The following is a 17,964-nucleotide window of genomic DNA, read 5'->3' as shown; positions in this document are numbered from 1 at the left end:
GGGAGCACTTGATATGTTAATAACACTTTTTACTTTCAGCAGCATGAGAATTGACAAATCAAAACAACCAAAAAAGGCAGATTTTTCAATGGCACAAAACATTTGGATATTTTTAGTAAGCTGGTATCAACATGGAAACATAAGAGAATCCCCATTTCTCTTTCTGTATAACATACAAATGTGGCTGTCATCAAAACTGGGGAGTCCACAGCAATAACGAGAAGCATAACACTATTTTGAATTGCCCAATCTGTTTTATTCCCCATAAGAAATTGTACTACTCCATGAGGGTGTCTTTTAAATAGTACCAAGAGAACCCTTTTGCTCTGTGGTGGGGACATTGGCTCATTCATTCATAGGCGGTCCCTCGAACGAGGATGACTTGCTTCCACATGAGTTCACAGATGTTTCAATGAGGCACCCGATGTTCCAGTCCTGAACTCCAATTGAGGGGATGGAAGATGCCTGTGCGTGGATTTTTTTTTTAACGTGTGATGGCCGTTGCACACCAGCCACCACATGGGTTTGACAAAGCTAGGCCTTTATCCAATGGCAAGGGTTAACCAGTGCGACTGGAGACCTGCTCTGCTGCACGGACCTAGTGCGCACACATATCGCAGTGTGGGCAGGCCCGTGCTGCCCCTGGACCCTCGGCTCTTCTGGCTACATCAATGGTAGAGACGCTCTTTTCCCAGTGATTTCTGATGTAGCTGAAGGAGAATTTAGTGAAAATTTTTTTACAACCTATTTGGCCAGGTGCTGTTTTCAGGTGGGTTTCCCGAATGTAATGTTATCCAACAAAGCAAACAACAACCAATTACTTAGATTAGAACTACGCTTGATTCAGCCTATGTAAAACATGTAAGGCTCCATTAAAATAACATAAATAGTGGTCGCCTCCCCATTGAAATGCAGTGAATGGCATGAAGTTGCTGGATTTGCATGATAGACAGGAACTAAACTTGCCACAGAAATGTAACTCTTGTCATTTCAAGTGTCCTTTTAATGATGTGATAACTGTTAATTACATAAAACACAAGAATAAAATAAATAGGAACTGGAGTAGGTCATGTGACCTCTCAAGCCAGCTCCGCCATTCAATATCATGGGTGATCTTCGATGTCAACACTTTCCTACACTATTTCTATATCCCTTGATTCCCGTAGTGTCCAAAAATCTATTTAATCTCTGTATTGAATATACTCAATTTAACTCAATTACTGCTAATTAACCCCCCGGCACTGAAAATTAACTATTACAAGTGCGAAGTCTCATTCTGGAGATTTAAAAAAATGATAATTAAAAAAAAACTTTTCCTTTGTTTCTTTTTTTCTCTTTTAATACAAATCTTTCTTTCTTTTCTATTTATCTTTCTGTACCTGATTTGACATTGAATTCATCCACTCTAACTTACACTTCCATTTACTCTTTTTGCTGTTAATTTCACAATCCTTAAATCTGATTGGTTTAGGAGATACACAGTTGCTTGACCTGTTCACCCAGGCCCTGTTTCACTCACTGCAACCTTATAGAAACATAGAAAATAGGTGCAGGAGTAGGCCATTCGGCCCTTCTAGCCTGCACCGCCATTCAATGAGTTCATGGCTGAACATTCAACTTCAGCTTGCATATTCTGCAACTTGCCATGCTAAAAGTTTAAAAACCTAAATATGCAAGGGCAAATCGAACAAACAGTAGACGCTGTTAGATGCCCTGCTACTGCAAATTATGAGCCAATAAAGTTAAACAAAACAATTTCCTGAAACAAATCAAATTCCTACCTATATTAGGCAAGATTTGATCTTAAGTACTCTATCCACATACCAAACCAAATAAAATGGATCTCTTACTGGAACATGAATCTCATGAACTATGCAAGCTGACGTGCAGCAAAATAGTTTTGAAAGAAAAGGATTTATGACCACCTGAAACGATTGCTTCAAATGGATCCAAATTAAGGTGGCCAAAATGAGATTCTAATGATTTAGCTTTTCAGCCAACTGGAGGTGGAAAGCTGCAACAGTGGCTATGCGATGGAACACGATTTGGTAAAGATTGAAAATAAATAAGGATACAGTTGGAACCTAAGGAGCTGTGGTCGTTAACCTGGCACCAACACAATGGCCCCAAGTTTCCACATGATTTGCACCTGATTTTTAGGAGCAACTGGTGGAGAACGGACTATCTTAGAAATCGCAATTCTCCACATTTTTTTTTCTGCAGTTCTTGTCAGTTAGAACAGTTTCACTTTGGAACAGAATTTTTTCTTCAAAAGGGAGCGTGTCCGGCCACTGACGCCTGATTTCAAAGTTTCCACAGTGAAAACGTACTCCAAACTAACTTAGAATGGAGCAAGTGAAGATTTTTGTAGAAATTGTGTTGGGGAAATTGATGGGATTGAAGGCCGATAAATCCCCAGGGCCTGATGGACTGCATCCCAGAGTACTTAAGGAGGTGGCCTTGGAAATAGCGGATGCATTGACAGTCATTTTCCAACATTCCATTGACTCTGGATCAGTTCCTATCGAGTGGAGGGTAGCCAATGTAACCCCACTTTTTAAAAAAGGAGGGAGAGAGAAAGCAGGGAATTATAGACCGGTCAGCCTGACCTCAGTAGTGGGTAAAATGATGGAATCAATTATTAAGGATGTCATAGCAGCGCATTTGGAAAATGGTGACATGATAGGTCCAAGTCAGCATGGATTTGTAAAAGGGAGATCATGCTTGACAAATCTTCTGGAATTTTTTGAGGATGTTTTCAATAAAGTGGACAAAGGAGTACCAGTTGATGTGGTATATTTGGACTTTCAGAAGGCTTTCGACAAGGTCCCACACAGGAGATTAATGTGCAAAGTTAAAGCACATGGGATTGGGGGTAGTGTGCTGACGTGGATTGAGAACTGGTTGTCAGACAGGAAGCAAAGAGTAGGAGTAAATGGGTACTTTTCGGAATGGCAGGCAGTGACTAGTGGGGTACCGCAGGGTTCTGTGCTGGGGCCCCAGCTGTTTACATTGTACATTAATGATTTAGACGAGGGGATTAAATGTAGTATCTCCAAATTTGCGGATGACACTAAGTTGGGTGGCAGTGTGAGCTGCGAGGAGGATGCTATGAGGCTACAGAGTGACTTGGATAGATTAGGTGAGTGGGCAAATGCGTGGCAGATGAAGTATAATGTGGATAAATGTGAGGTTATCCACTTTGGTGGTAAAAACAGAGAGACAGACTATTATCTGAATGGTGACAGATTAGGAAAAGGGAAGGTGCAACGAGACCTGGGTGTCATGGTACATCAGTCATTGAAGGTTGGCATGCAGGTACAGCAGGCGGTTAAGAAAGCAAATGGCATGTTGGCCTTCATAGCGAGGGGATTTGAGTACAGGGGCAGGGAGGTGTTGCTACAGTTGTACAGGGCCTTGGTGAGGCCACACCTGGAGTATTGTGTACAGTTTTGGTCTCCTAACTTGAGGAAGGACATACTTGCTGTTGAGGGAGTGCAGCGAAGATTCACCAGACTGATTCCCGGGATGGTGGGACTGACCTATCAAGAAAGACTGAATCAACTGGGCTTGTATTCACTGGAGTTCAGAAGAGTGAGAGGGGACCTCATAGAAACGTTTAAAATTCTGACGGGTTTGGACAGGTTGGATGCAGGAAGAATGTTCCCAATGTTGGGAAGTCCAGAACCAGGGGTCACAGTTTAAGGATAAGGGGTAAGCCATTTAGGACCGAGATAAGGAGAAACTTCTTCACCCAGAGAGTGGTGAACCTGTGGAATTCTCTACCACAGGAAGTAGTTGAGGCAAATTCACTAAATATATTCAAAAGGGAGTTAGATGAAGTCCTTACTACTCGGGGGATCAAGGGGTATGGCGTGAAAGCAGGAAGTGGGTACTGAAGTTTCATGTTCAGCCATGAACTCGTTGAATGGCGGTGCAGGCTAGAAGGGCTGAATGGCCTGCTCCTGCACCTATTTTCTATGTTTCTATGTTTAACTGAAAAAACCTTGTCTACACATTAAAAAATCAGGCGCAGGTTACAGGAACGAGGTGCGGGGGGAAGGGAAGTCATTAAATTCTACAATAAATCTTTATTTATACTTATACAAATATTATACAAATAAATCCAACCTGAATAAACATTTATAAGCAAAGAAAAGATTAAATAAACCATCTTCCTACCTGTGTGAAAGTGCTTCAGCCAGGGAGAATGCTGCAGGCGTTCGTTCCCGGGGGGAAGGAGGCAGCCGTTCGTTCCCGCGGGGGGAGGGGGGGAGGAGGAGGAAGCAGCTTTCGTTCCCGCGGGGGAGGAGGGGAAAGCAGGCAGCCGTTCGTTCCCGCTGGGGGGGGGGGGAAGGAAGCCGTTCGTTCCCGACGGCGGGGGGGGGGGAAGAGACAGTGAGAAGGCTGCAGGAAGCCTCAAGTTCAGCAGCCATTCCCGACGGCAGGGGCGTGGCCGTCGGGAAACGGCTGCCTCAACTTTGAGGCTTCCTGCAGCCTTCTCATTGCTGCAAGAAGCCTCAGTGCTGATGGCAATGTGCTTTTATTAAAAAATTTTCAAAAACTAAACAGCTACAAAGAACTACAAAAATGGCCGAGTGCCAATGTTTCCTTCACATTGCGTGTGCGCGAACGCTCCAATGCGCACGCGCAGGGTTGCCGGCAGGAAAAAAAACTAATTTAAATGGTACCCGTCCCCTCCCACTTACAAAATCGGCGCGAGTGGTAGGCTCCGCCCCCTGGGCGCCGCGCCAAGCAGACATGGAGCTGCAGGGCACTCCAAAATTGCGCGTTTTTTTTCCGGCGCCGTTTTCAGCGCGAAAAACGGGCGCCCAGCTCGGAGGGGCGCCCGCTTTGTAGCGTGTGGAAACTTGGGGCCAATGTGCTCCATTCAAAGTTTTCAAGTGTGAAAACTTGTCTGGATTCGAGTCACAGTGCTTCACAACCTTTCAGTATGCTTGTTGGGGAAGTTTCTGAACCCATTTTTACCATTTTCACACTTACGATCAATTCACTTCATGCAGGCTAAGGCAACAATTGTAACTTTGCATTGATGGTCAACGTTTGATTTTCAGGCCTGTTGGGATTCACTATCAACCCATTTTGGTTGCTGTACTAAGAAGTCGTTCACTTTTAATTCAGATGAGCCTAAGGATTTTCTATTTTTAAAAATACATGTCCCGGACTTACTTGAGTTCAGAAGAGAACTTCTGCTAACACCATCTGCAGATTTAAGTAAAAATTTTCAGCTCAGCATATCCATAAACCAGAAATATTTGGGACTTCCATTTTAAACTGTCCACACTGGCAACAGAACTATTTGATACTTTAAGTGTTGAGTTAACGGTCACACTAATCTGTGCAATCTGCTCATGAATAAAGCTGATCAAATTGACTTGTGTACATGAAATCTTCTCTCAGATGCTTTGGTAACAAGACACATTCCAGATTCTTATCATTCTTGGTCCTTTCCCTTACGCAATTGGTTTCTCACATTTTTTTCTATACTTTGAACATTCTGTTGTCACTGGGATTCTAGAGTTTGTTGGCACTGGTTGGAAATAAACTTAAAGTTCTGACAGATGTTCAAATTTAGTTTTGGTGTGTGATATTGAGAAAGGAAAATTGCATAAAACAGATAATTACATAGAATGTACAACACAAAAACAGGCCATTGGGTCCAAACAGTCCATGCTCCACTCGTGCCTCCATCCATCCTTCCTCATCTAACTCTATTAGAAAATTAAGGCGAAATTGGAAGCTCTAGCAAATACAGAACCGAGATTCACTGGAACATGAAGTTCAAATTTAGTTTTTATATGAACATTTTTGTCCTGAACTGAAATTATGTTAGCTACACGGAGAAGCTATTTTCTCCGTTTCTCCAGTCCTTTCACTCCTTATATCTGTTTCTTTCCTCCTTATTGACTGCAGCATTCAGGAAGAGTGACATCAAATTTTGGAATCTGCAAGTCTTGGCCAACATATTGTGATTCAACGAACCACAAAATCTAGCTGGGACCATGGGAAGACAAAATGTTTCATCAATACATGTTGAACCTCTCCTTCTGGAATCCTCGGGACCTGACCTGTTCTGGATAAGAGGTTTTTCCAGACAAGGGTGACACGTCCTTACTATACAGTATAAATACACATGAGGCCCATGCTTGAGAGGTCAGTCTGTGACCTGTCCTTTATTCCTTAGCACTCAAGTGATGAAGGTGGGTGGAGCTTCCACTTTTATACCTGAAGGTCCAGGTTAGGAGTGTCTCCCACCTAGTGGTCATTGTTCTCACAGTGTACAACTTAGGTCAGATTATACATAGGTTACAGTGCTGGTTGAATACATGACATCACCTCCCCCCCAAAGTCTTAAGGGATCACAGGTTGAGTCTCTCTGGTGGTTTACGCTCTCCTGTAGAGCACCTGAATTGGGGCTCCAGTTGTTGGCCGCTGGCCTGAGTGTCTGCTGTTTGTGGTGCTTGAATTTAAAATGACACACTCGATCCATTTGGAGTAGGCGTCTACTACAACCAAAAACATTTTTCCCATGAAAGGACCTGCGTAGTTCACATGGATGCGTGACCAAGACTTGGCGGGCCATGGCCAGGGGCTAAGGGGGGCTTCCCTGGGCGCATTGACCAGCTGGGCACACGCGTTGCACCTGCGAACACAAAGTTTCAGATCTGCGTCTATCCCTGGCCACCAAATGTGTGACCTGGCAATTGCCTTCATCATGACAATGCCCGGGTGCTCACTGTGGAGTTCTCTGATTAACACCTCTCTGCCCATCTGGGGCATGATTACGCGGTTTCCCCACAGTAGGCAATCGGCCTGAATCGGGAGTTCATCCCTGCGCCTGTGAAATGGTTTAAATTCCTCAAGGCATGCCCTGTACGTGGCTGCCCAGTCCCCATTCAGGACACATTTCTTGACTCGAGACAATAGCGGTTCTCTATTTGTCCAGACTTTAATCTGACGGGCTGTCACGGGTGAGCCTTCGCTTCCGAAAGCTTCAACAGCCATGACCATCTCAGCAGCATGCTCAGTAGCCCCCTCAGTGGTGGCTAGTGGGAGCCTGCTGAGTGCATCGGCGCAGTTTTCGGTGCCCGGTCTGTGCTAACGTGAGTGCCCACCTCTGTATGCGGGCTGATGCGTTTGCATTTATGGCCTTGTTGTCAGCCAAAAGGGACATTAGGGGTTTGTGATCTGTCTCCAGCTCAAATTTCCTGCCAAACAGGTACTGGTGCATTTTCTTTACAGCATATACACATGCGAGCGCCTCCTTTTCTACCATCCCGTAACCCCTTTCTGCCTGGGACAGACTCCTGGAGGCACAAGCTACCGGCTGTAACTGACCCCTGACATTGACATGCTGCGACACACACCCGACACCATAGGACGACGCATCGCACGTTAGCACAAGTTTATTACATGTTAACAGAGTGTTGGAACATAACAAATTGCGTGCTCTATTAAAAGCCCTTTCCAGGCTGTCCCCCACCCCCCCCCCCCCAAGACCCATTCGCGACCTTTGTGAAGGAGCACGTGTAGCGGCTCTAGCAGCGTGCTCAATTTGGGAAGAAAGTTACCAAAATAGTTCAGGAGCCCCAGGAACGAACGCAGCTCCGTTGTGTTACGGGGTCTGGGTGCTCTCTGGATCGCTTCCGTCTTGGACGCAGTAAGGCTGATCCCGTCTGCTGCTACCCTCATCCCCAGGAATTCTACCTCCGGAGCTAGGAAGACGCACTTCGCCTTTTTCAGTTGCAGCCCTACCCGGTCCAGTCTGCGTAGCACCTCCTCCAGGTTGTGGAGGTGTTCTTCGGTATCGTAACCCGTGATGAGGATGTCGTCCTGAAAAACCACCGTCCCTGGAATCGACTTGAGGAGGCTTTCCATATTTCGTTGGAAGATCGCGGCAGCCGAGCGAATCCCGAACGGACATCTGTTGTACTCAAACAACCCCTCGTGTGTCGTGATGGTGGTCAGCTTCTTCGACTCACTCGCCAGCTCCTGGGTCATGTAAGCTGAGGTCAGGTCAAATTTTGAAAAAAGTTTGCCACCGGATAGCGTCGCAAAGAGGTCCTCCGCTCTGGTAGCGGGTACTGGTCTTGGAGTGACACCCGATTGATGGTGGCCTTGTAATCACCACATAATCCTGACCGACTTATCCGCCTTGAGCACCGGCACGATCGGGCTCACCCTGTCACTGAATTTGACTGGCGAGATGATGCCTTCCCTCAGCAGGCGGTCCAATTCGTCTTCTATCTTTTCCCGCATCACTTAAGGCACTGCTCTGGCCTTGTGGTGTACTGGCCTGGCGTCCGGATTTATGTGAATCACTACCTTGGCCCCCATGAAAGTGCGAATGCCGGGTTGAAATAATGAGTCAAATTTGTCCAGGATCTGTGAGCATGGTACTCGCTCCACAGAGGAAATTGCATTGACATTGCCCCATTTCCAGTTCATGACAGCAAGCCAACTCCTCCCCAGTAGTGCGGGACCGCCCCCTGGGACAATCCAGAGTGGCAACCTGTTCTCCGAATCTTTGTGGGTCACGACTACCGTGGCGCTGCCTAGCACCGGAATGATCTGCTTTGTGTAAGTTCGTAGCTGTGCGTCTATCGGCGATAATTTTGGCCTCCTGGCCCTGGACGCCCACAACTTTTCGAACTGTTTGATATCCATCAGGGACTGGCTGGCCCCCGTGTCTAGCTCCATTGATACTGGGATGCCATTGAGGAGCACTTTCATCATTATCGGTGGCATCCTGGTGTATGAACTGTATACGTGCTCCACATGAACTCACTGAACTTCAGCTTCCAGCGATTTCTCCCAGAGTTCACTTCTGCAATTTCTGCAGGTATTTTGCTCATCTCTGCAAACTCCGGCTGAGTGTGTGCCTCCACGCCTCCAACATGAGCTGTTGTTTGAAACAAAAGGTCCTTGCCAGTCGATCGTCCCTGACTGCCCCTGTGACTGTCCTTGAATGCGCCATTAACAGGTGTTGATGGCCCCATTACTGGCCGCATTGTCCCTTGCAATGGCGTGAATCACCGTTCAGCTTGCCATTGTCTCTGTCGAACTCCCCCTCTGAGTTCGATTATATGTTAGGGCATGCCCGATTGCCCTTGTCTGCCTGGAGAACTGTGTGCTGCTTTAACAATGTTGAATCCCTGTCCTAACCATTCCTTAACACAGTACCTCTTGTCTGTTCTGCTAGTGGCCATGCTCGCGTGGTTTAAATCCCAGTTTCTCGTCGCCATTGATACGTCCTTACTATGCACACGAGGCCCATGCTTGAGAGGTGGTCAGTCTGTGACCTGTTCTTTATTCCATAGCACTCAAGTGATGAAGGTGGGTGGAGCTTCCACTTTTATACCTGAAGGTCCAGGTTAGGAGTGTCTACCACCTAGTGGTCGTTGTTCTCACAGTGTACAACTTAGGTCAGATTATACATGGGTTACAATGCTGGTTGAATACATGACAGAGGGGTGGTCACGTTGAATTGGATAGTACGGGTACTGAGCAAGGGGATATTGGAGCTGGCTGGCTTGGGGGCTGCGAGTGCGGCAGAGAGATCATCGAGGGGATGGTGGATCGCGGGGTCAGGCCAGCGATTGTGGGAGTCTGCAGAGAGGAAGGAGTTCTGCGCATGTGCCACCCAGTGACCGGGAATGGTTCTGGACGAGAAGAGGTTCTGGATAAGGGCGTTCAGGATAAGGGAGGTTCAATCTGAACTAGTATTTGTCTCACTTCCCTTTGGCTTGGCACCTGCAGTACAATATGTCATAGTAGTGGAAATTAACTTAAATAGACACAGCTTCTCAATTGATAATCTGTCCTTGCACTTGTAGGGCATTGCTGACAGAAGGCTTGCAGCTGACTCTTGGAAGTTCCTGTGCATGTGTAATTACCAACTCTTGTTTAGAGTCTACCAGCATCAATATATTGGCTTATGTTGTTGTGATGGATGGGTGGCATCAGGCATGGCTGGTGCTGGTGTTAGAAATTAGGGATACCTAAAAAGGACATGGTTATACGAATGAAACTGTGACGCGAATAATGCTGAGTTTACATGGTTGTGTTGGAACTGGAGACGGGAAATTTCCTCAGGCTGGTACTAGAATAGCTAGATAAATGCTTGGAATGTGCGAATGTTTTGGTTTCCTGCGGATGTTAGAGGATTCTGAACTGTGACAGCAATATACAATCATCTTGTTGCCAAGCGATTATCTCATGTTTTTAAGTTAAGATTTGAACCTTATTTATGTTTTTTATGTATACTGCTAAGATAGGAATTGAAATTACCCGAACAGAACTGCTTGCGAAGATAAGCAAAAGTTAATTAGTATAGCAAGACTTAGAATGGAAGGAATTTGGAGAGGTTAAGGTAAACACAATCTCAGAATGGAGCAGTTTGCTAAATCATAATGACAGATAACGACTGGTTGAAGTGAGACAGCTCGGGTTTGGGCCCCATGATTGAGAGGGTACAGGGCCAGGCCTTGTACGAATTGTACCCGACAGGATAGGAACCAGGGAGATAAGACACAAATTTCAAGGAAGAACCAGGAAAGACATGTGAACAAGATCATGAGACATCTTTAGGGAGGACTTTGTTTCAAAAATTTGTACTGAGTTTTTAGAGGAACCTTTATAGGCCAAAAGTTCTCATCAATATCCTATTAAGGCCTACCCCAAAAAAAAGAGAGCTTGTCCCCTGAGGGCTTGTCCCCACAGACAGTGGAGGTGAGAGCTATAGGCTGTAGAAGAAAGGAAGAGAGGCTGCTCAGAGGACTGCTCCCATGCGCCAACCGTCTGTCCGATTGGATCAGTACCAGTTACTTGTCATGGTTGCATGTTTTTGCTGTATAACAAATGTATTATATTCTGTCTTAAACTCAGATTAAACACAATATACGCATCATATTGGTTTGCAGTCGATCCTGATTATTTAAAGTGGCCAGAGATAGCCATAAACTGGTTATTTCCAACACTGGTACAGTTACCAAACCTCGACATGTTAGATCACTGGTTAGTGTTCTCAAGTAATTTTTATTCTGAGTGCAGAATTTTAAAGTTGAATAATTCAAGCTTAACGCTCATGACTGGCCCCATTGTTTTGAGTGTGTCGATAACCAAGTGCATCAGAAAGAATCTGACAAGATGCACAGATGTTGAAACTGCTATCAATTAAAATCTGGCATGCTTATCTGTTGGCGTAGAAACATAGAAAGTAGGTGCAGGAGTAGGCCATTCGGCCCTTCGAGCCTGCACGACCATTCAATATGATCACGGCTGATCATGCAACTTTAGTACCATTCCTGCTTTCTCTCCATACCCCTGGATTCCTTTAGCCATAAGGGCCACATCTAACTCCCTTTTGAATATATCTAACGAACTGGCCTCAACAACTTTCTGTGGTAGAGAATTCCACAGGTTCACTATTCTCTGAATGAAGCAGTTTCTCCTCATCTCGGTCCTAAATGGCTTACCCCTTATTCTTAGACTGTGGCCCCTGGTTCTGGACTTCCCCAACATCGGGAACATTCTTCCTGCATTTAACCTGTCCAATCCCGTCAGAATTTTATATGTATCTATGAGATTCCCTCTCTTTTTTCCAAATTCCAGTGAATATAGGCCTAGTCGATCCAGTCTTTCTTCATATGTCAGTCCTGCCATCCCAGGGATCAGTCTAGGTGAACCTTTGTTGCACTCCCTCAATAGCAAGAATGTCCTTCCTCAGATTAGGAGACCAAAACTGCACACAATACTCAAGATGTGGTCTCACCAAGGCCCTGTACAACTGCAGTAAGACCTCCCTGCTCCTATACTCAAATCCCATTGTTATGAAGGCCAGCATGCCATTTGCTTTCTTTACTGCCTGCTGTACCTGCATGCCTACCTTCAATAACTGATGTACCATGACACCCAGGTCTCGTTGCACCTCCCCTTTTCCTAATCTGTCACCATTCACATAATAATCTGCCATCCTGTTTTTGCCACCAAAGTGGATAGCCTCACACTTATCCACACTATACTGCATCTGCCATGCATTTGCCCACTCACCTAACCTGTCCAAGTTCACCTGCAGCCTGCTAGCATCCTCCTCGCAGCTCGCACTGCCACCCAGCTTAGTGTCATCTGCAAACTCAATTCATTCGTCTAAATCATTAATATATATTGTAAATAGCTGGGGTCCCAGCACTGAATCCTGTGGCACCCCACTAGTCACTGCCTGCCATTCTGAAAAGAACCCATTTATTCCCACTCTTTGCTTCCTGTCTGCCAACCAGTTCTCTATCCACATCAATACATTACCCCCAATACCATGTGCCTTAACTTTGCACACCAATCTCTTGGGTGGGACCTTGTTAAAAGCCTTTTGAAAGTCCAAATACACCACATCCACTGGTTCTCCCTTATCTGCTCTACTAGTTGCATCCTCAAAAAATTCTAGAAGATTTGTCAAGCATGATTTCCCTTTCATAAATCCATGCTGACTTGGACCGATCCTGTCACTGCTTTGCAAATGCGTTGCTATTACATCTTTAATAATTGATTCCAGCATTTTCTCCACCACCGATGTCAGGCTAACCGGTCTATAATTCTCTGTTTTCTCTCTCCCTCCTTTTTTAAAAAGTGGGGTTACATTAGCTACCCTCCAATCCATAGGAAGTGAACCAGAGCCCATGGAATGTTGGAAAATGACTGCCAATGCATCCACTATTTCTAGGGCCACTTCCTTAAGTACTCTTGGATGCAGACTATCAAGCCCTGGGGATTTATCAGCCTTCAGTCCCTTCAATTTCCCTAACACCATTTCTTGACTAATAAGGATTTCCCTCAGTTCCCCCTTCTCACTAGACCCTCGGTCCCCTAGTATTTTTGGGAGGTTATTCGTGTCTTCCTTAGTGAAGACAGAACTAAAGTATTTGTTCAATTGGTCTGCCATTTCCTTGCTCCCCATTGTGAATTCCCCTTATTCTGACTGCAAGGGACCTATATTAGTCTTCACTAATCTGTTTCTCTTCACATATCTGTAGAAGCTTTTGCAGTCAGTTTTTATGTTCCCTGCAAGCTTACTCTCATACCCTATTTTCCGCCACCTAATTAAACCCTTAGTTGACCTCTGCTGAATTCTAAATTTCTCCCAGTCCTCAGGTTTGCTGCTTTTTCTGGACAATTTATATGCCTCTTCCTTGGATTTAACACTTTCCCTAATTTCCCTTGTTAGCCATGGTTGAGCCACCTTCTCTTTTTTATTCTTAGAAACATAGAAAATAGGTGCAGGAGTTGGCCATTCGAGCCTGCACCACCATTCAATAAGATCATGGCTGATCATTCACCTCAGTACTCCTTTCACTCCATACCCCTTGATTCCTTTAGTTGTAAGGGCCATATCTACTCTCTCTTGAATATATCCAATGAACTGGCATCACAACTCTCTGCGATAGAGAATTCCACAGGTTAACAACTCTCTGAGTGAAGAAGTTTCTCCTCATCTCAGTCCTAAATAGCTTACCCCTTATCCTTAGACTATGTCCCCTGGTTCTGGACTTCCCCAACATCGGGAGTGTTCTTCCTGCATCCAACCTGTCCAGTCCGATCAGAATTATATGTTTCTATGAGACCCTCTCATCCTTCTAAACTCCAGTGAATACAGGCCCAGTCGATCCAGTCTCTCCTCAAATGTCAGTCCTGCCATCCCAGGAATCAGTCTGGTGAACCTTCGCTGCACTCCTTCAATAGCAAGAACGTCCTTCCTCAGATTAGGAGACCAAAACTGAACACAATATTCCAGGTGAGGCCTCACCAAGGTCCTGGACAACTGCAGTAAGACCTCCCTGCTCCTATACTCAAATCCCCTAGCTATGAAGGCCAATATACCATTAGCCTTCTTCAACACCTGCTGTACCTGCATGCCAACTTTCAATGACTGATGTACCATGACACTCAGGTCTCGTTGCACCTCCCCTTTTCCTAATCTGCCGCCATTCAGATAATATTCTGTCTTCGTGTTTTTGCCACCAAAGTGGATAACCTCACATTTATCCACATTATACTGCATCTGCCATGCGTTTGACCACTCACCTAACCTGTCCAAGTCACCCTGCAGCCTCTTAGCATCCTCCTCACAACTCACACCGCCACCCAGCTTAGTGTCATCTGCAAACGTGAAGATATCATACTCAATTCCTTCATCTAAATCATTAATGGATATTGTAAATAGCTGGGGTCTTAGCACTGAACCCTACGGCACCCCACTAGTCACTGCCTGCCATTCTGAAAAGGACCTGTTTATCCCGACTCTCTGCTTCCTGTCTGCCAACCACTTCTCTATCCACGTCAATACATTACCCCCAATACGATGTGCTTTAATTTTGCACATCAATCTCTTGTGTGGGACCTTGTCAAAAGCCTTTTGAAAGTCCAAATACACCACATCCACTGGTTCTCACTTGTCCACTAGTTACATCCTCAAAAAATTCCCGAAGATTTCCCAAGCATGATTTCCCTTTCATAAATTCATGCTGACTTGGACCGATCCTGTCACTGCTTTGCAAATGCACTGCGATTTCATCTTTAATAACTGATTCCAACATTTTCCCCACCATCGATGTCAGGCTAACCGGTCTATAATTACCCGTTTTCTCTCTCCCTCCTTTTTTAAAAAGTGGTGTTCCATTAGCTACCCTCCAGTCCATAGGAACTGATCCAGAGTCAATAGAATGTTGGAAAATGATCACCAATGCATCCACTATTTCTAGGGCCACTTCCTTAAGTACTCTGGGATGCAGACTATCAGTCCCTGGGGATTTATCAGCCTTCAATACCATCAATTTCCCTAACACAATTTCCTGACGAATAAGGATTTCCTTCAGTTCCTCCTTTTCGCTAGACCCTTGAACCCCTAGTATTTCCCGAAGGTTATTTGTGTCTTCCTTAGTGAAGACAGATCCAAAGTATTTGTTCAGTTGGTCTGCCATTTCTTTGTTCCCCATTATAAATTCACCTGATTCTGACTGCAAAGGACCTACGTTGGTCTTCACTAATCTTTTTCTCTTCACATATCTATAGAAGCTTTTGCAGTCAGTTTTTATGTTCCTTTACGCCACACAGGGATGTACAATTGTTGTAGTTCATCCATGTGATCTTTAAATGTCTGCCATTGCCTATCCACCATTAACCCTTTAAGTATCATCTCCAGTCTATCCTAGCCAATTCACATCTCATACCATCAAAGTTTCCTTTAAGTTGAGGAACCTAGTCTCTGAATTAACTGTGTCACTCTCCAACTTAATGAAGAATTCTACCATATTATGGTCACTCTTCCCCAAGGAGCCCCACAAGACCAGATTGCTAATTAATCCTCTCTCATTACACAAGACCCAGTCTAGGATGGCCTGCTCTCTAGTTGGTTCCTCGACATATTGGTCGAGAAAACCATCCCTTATACACTTCAGGAAATCCTCCTCCACAGTACTGTTACCAGTTTGGTAAGCCCAATCAATATGCAGATTAAAGTCACCCATGATAACTGCACGTGTCCCTAATTTCCTGTTTGATGCCATCCCCAACCTCCCTACTACTGTTTGGTGGTCTGTACACAACTCCCACTAACGTTTTCTGCCCTTTGGTGTTTCGCAGCTCTATCCATATAGATTCCACGTCATCCACGCTAATGTCCTTCCTTACTATTGAATTAATCTCCTCTTTAACCAGTAACGCTACCCCACCTTTTTTTCCTTCCTGTCTGTCCTTCCTGTCTGTCCTTCCTGAATATTGAATACCCCTGGATGTTGAGTTCCCAGCCTTGGTTACCTTGGAGCCATGTCTCCGTCACCCCAATTACATCATATCTGTAAACAGCTATCTGCGCAGTTAATTCATCCACCTTATTTCGAATGCTCCTCGCATTGAGACTCAGAGCTTTCAGGCTTGTTTTTTTAAACACTCTTTGTCCTTTTAGAATTATGGTGTAATGTGGCCCTTTTTGATTTTTGCCCTTGATTTCTCTGCCCTCCACTCTTGCTTTTCTCCTTCCTACCTTTTGCTTCTGCCTCCTTTTTACTTCCCTCTGCCTCCCTGCCTTTTTAATTTAAACTCTCCCCAACAGCACTAGCAAACACTCCGCCCAGGACATCGGTTCCAGTCCTGCCCAGGTGCAGACCGTTCGGTTTGTACTGATCCCACCTCCCCCAGAACTGGTTACAATGTCCCAGGAATTTGAATCCCTCCCCCTTGCACCATTCCTCAAGCCACGTTTTCATCTGAGCTATCCTGCAATTCCTACTCTGATTAGCACGTGGCACTGGTAGCAATCCTGAGATTACGACCTTTGAAGTCCTGCTTTTTAATTTAACTTCTAGCTCCCTAAATTCAGCTTGTAGGACCTCATCCCGTTTTTTATTTATATCGTTGGTACCTATATGTACCACGACAGCTGGCTGCTCCCCCTCCAGAATGTGCTGCAGCCGCTCAGAGACATCCTTGTCCCTTTCACCAGGGAGGCAACATACCATCCTGGAGTCTCGTTTGCGGCCGCAGAAACGCCTATCTATTCTCCTTACAATAGAATCGCCTGTCACTATAGCTCTCCCACTCTTTTTCCTGCCCTCCTGTGCAGCAGAACTCCTGGTGCCATGGACTTGGCTGCTGCTGCCTTTCCCTGATGAGTCATCTCCCCCAACAGTACCCAAGGTGATGTATCTATTTTGGAGGGAGATGACCGCAGAGGACCCCTGCACTACCTTCCTTCCACTGCTCTGCCTGATGGTCACCCATTCCCTATCAGGCTATGTAACCTTTACCTGTGGTGTGACCAACTCACTAAATATGCTATTCACGACATCCTCAGCATCGCGGATGTTCCAGAGTGAGTCCATGCGCAGCTCCAGTGCTGCAATGCAGTCTGTCAGGAGCTGTAGCTGGATACACTTCCTGCACACATAGTAGTCAGGGACATTGAGAGTCTCCCTGATTTCCCACATAGCATAGGAGCAGCATGACACGGGTCTGGGCTCTCCTGCCATGGCTTAACCCTTAAATTAACCCAATTGATAACAACGCCAAAGGTTTCTTACTGATCAGAAAAGAAAAAGAAAAAGATTAAATGCTCACCAATTCACCAGCCAAACACTTACCCTCTTGGTTGTGACGTCACACTTGGATTTCTTTTTACTTTCTGCCCCTGCAACTACCTCTGAATGCTGGGCCCCCTTTTATGGGCCTTGCTGCTCGCGACCTCCTCCGCTCTTTTTAAACTGCCCGCTCCTCCGACTCTCCGATCCTCGTCAGACGTGAATTTCTCACCTACCTCCTGCTCCTCGGACTCCTGGCCTCTCAAACTCACGGACTTCCGCTCTCGGAGCCTCCCGGACTCTCGGACTCTCTGGCCTTGTCCTATGTAGAACTGAGCGATACAAACCAAGTTTTCTACCCTGTGAGTGCTGAGTTAGCTCTCAGCTAAGGACCAATTGGGACATTATAAATGAAGCAAAGAAATTTGCAGCACAGAGGACGACATTTGGCCCATCATGTCTGTGCCTGCCGATAAAGATCAATCCAGCCTAATCCCACTTTCCAGCTGTTAGTCTGCATCCTTGCACGTCACAGCACTTAAAGTGCATATCCATGTACTTTTTAAATATGATAAGGATTTCTGCCTCTACCACTCTTTTCGGGAAAGCATTCCAGACCCCCCACCACCCTCTGGGTGAAAACATTTCTCCATTGCTCCCTCTACCAATTACTTGAAATCAATGGCATCTGTTTATTGACCCCTCTGCTAAGGGAAATATGCCCTTCCTATCCACTCTATCTAGCCCCCTCATAATTTGTGCACCTCAATTAAATCTCCCCTCAGCTTCCTCTGTCCAAAGAAAACCCCAGCCTATCCAATCTTTCCTTATAGCTAAAATTTTCCAGTCATCTTTGGGTTTTCCTTGATTTTACTTG

The 17,964-nt window shown here is 45.4% G+C and overlaps 1 protein-coding gene across 6 annotated transcripts in view; it reads right to left on the bottom strand.

Annotated features, from left to right (window-relative positions):
- The window catches only part of ralgps2 (Ral GEF with PH domain and SH3 binding motif 2), a 641,885-nt gene that overhangs the window by 75,432 nt on the left and 548,489 nt on the right, over positions 1–17,964 (bottom strand). The gene's annotated exons all lie outside the window — the stretch shown is intronic.

Source organism: Pristiophorus japonicus, chromosome 8, assembly GCF_044704955.1.
Source record: "Pristiophorus japonicus isolate sPriJap1 chromosome 8, sPriJap1.hap1, whole genome shotgun sequence".
In the NCBI taxonomy this organism is placed as follows: domain Eukaryota; kingdom Metazoa; phylum Chordata; class Chondrichthyes; family Pristiophoridae; genus Pristiophorus; species Pristiophorus japonicus.
The sequence above is the reverse complement of the archived record's forward strand: the minus strand, read 5'-3'. Positions and strand labels throughout refer to the sequence as shown.